The following is a 1,837-nucleotide window of genomic DNA, read 5'->3' as shown; positions in this document are numbered from 1 at the left end:
GGGGGGGGGCTGGTTGGTGCCCCCTGCTGAGAGCTGTCTGTCCCCAGAATGCTGGAGGAAGAGGTCAGACTACAGGATCCAGGGGGGCTGAGGAATCTGACAGAGTATGTCTGGTTTCTTTTAGAGGAAGTCTATGGAGGAATAGGCAAGAGAGAACCAGGGTGTGGCCTGAGGGCAGTGCAGAGCAGGATCGGGTAAGGGGCTTCTTTTTTTTTTTTTTTTTTTTAAAGATTTTATTTATTTTGACAGACAGAAATCACAGGGAGGCAGAGAGGCAGAGAGAGAGGAAAGGAAGCAGGCTCCCTGCTGAGCAGAGAGCCCAATGCAGGGCTCGATCCCAGGATCATGACCTGAGCCGAAGGCAGAGGCTTTAATCCACTGAGCCACCCAGGTGCCCCGGGTAAAGGGCTTCTTAAAAGGGGGAACATCCTTCAGGTTTGTAGGTATGAAGCAGACAGAAGGGGAGAAAGAAAGAACTGGTGGAGTCTCCTGGAGCAGGAGGGTTGGGCTTGAAAGTGCAGGGACATCTCATCCTCTGAGATGAGCTTAGACTTATTCTGCCTGACCCAGGGCAGAAGCTGGGGAATAAGATAGTCAATAGAATGTAGGTCAAAGGAAACTGAGGACTGAGGTTTCCAGCTGCCACGCCAGAGGAGGAGGAGCAGGCTTGGGGAGGGAAGGGCTCTGAGCTGGATTCCAGACTCCTTGCTTGTGAGATGTCCAGGGGACCTGAAGGCCTGGCCTGGGAACCCCGGGGAGCTCACAGCTCAGAGGCAGTGGCGGGAGTGAGGGAGGTTACCCAGGGGCCTGTGAGAGGCAGGGGAGGGAACTGAGGAAAAGTTTCCAGGAAGACAGCCCTGAATGGAAGAGTAGGTTAGCAATGCCCAAAAAGTGGCCTTTAAAGAAGAGCATCCATTCGAGTGACTGGTTTCATTTGATGACTCTATTAATAATTCATTAAAAGATTTTATGGACACTCAGAGGGGAATGCAAAGAGGGGTATCCAAGTTTGCCCATGCATTTTGCGGTTCTGAAATGCCAAGGTGACAGGGAGGAACTGCAGAAGGATCCTGCAAGTAAGCAGAAAAGGGGCAGATGAACTGCGCTGTGGGTAACCCCTGCAATGACTTGATCTAGAAGACTGGCAAGGAGGGTCAGCCCCAAGCCCCAGTCACAACTTCAGGACCACAGCCAGGAATCAGCATAGAGGCTTGAATCAGTCTGTCTAGATTAAGGATCTTTAACCTGGGGTCTAGGGACTACCTCCTGGGGTTTCAAGGCCCCGCCCCAGAAATCAATGTATCTCCAAGTGAAGGAGCATGAGAAGAGGGGGTGGGAGGAGCCTGGAGATCCTCAGAGGGTCTGGGAACCTAGTTCTGGAGCTGCGGCCATCAGGTAACCTGATGTGGAACCTCCCCAGGGAGGGTGTGACTGAGGTTTCCCCCCCAACTCCCAGGTTCCCAACTTGCTAAAGAAACTTTCCCTTGACATGCAAATGATGGAAACACACGGTGACTGGGGCACTTTGGTTTGTGGTTTTTACCATCAGATGTCTTTGTGGCTGAGCAAGCTGATCTGTCTCCGCAGAGCTAGGGGATGGCCAGCCCTCAAGAGAAGAGAGGGGGGTATTCCCTGGAGTCTGGGCCCAAATGGGAAGTGGGCCTCTAAGGCCCGCTTGTCCTCAGAGGAGGGTGCAGACCCCGAACTGTACCCTCTTCAGAGCTCCCAAGGAGGGCCTCTTCAGTGCAGGCCGCTGGGCTGTCCCCACCTGCCCCACCCTTCCTACCCTCAAATTGGGAGTCTGAAAGCAAACCACGTGGAGAAAGAACAAAGTTGA

This window comes from Mustela nigripes, chromosome 16, assembly GCF_022355385.1.
Source record: "Mustela nigripes isolate SB6536 chromosome 16, MUSNIG.SB6536, whole genome shotgun sequence".
NCBI classification, from domain to species: Eukaryota; Metazoa; Chordata; class Mammalia; order Carnivora; family Mustelidae; genus Mustela; species Mustela nigripes.
This window is presented reverse-complemented; position numbering follows the sequence as displayed.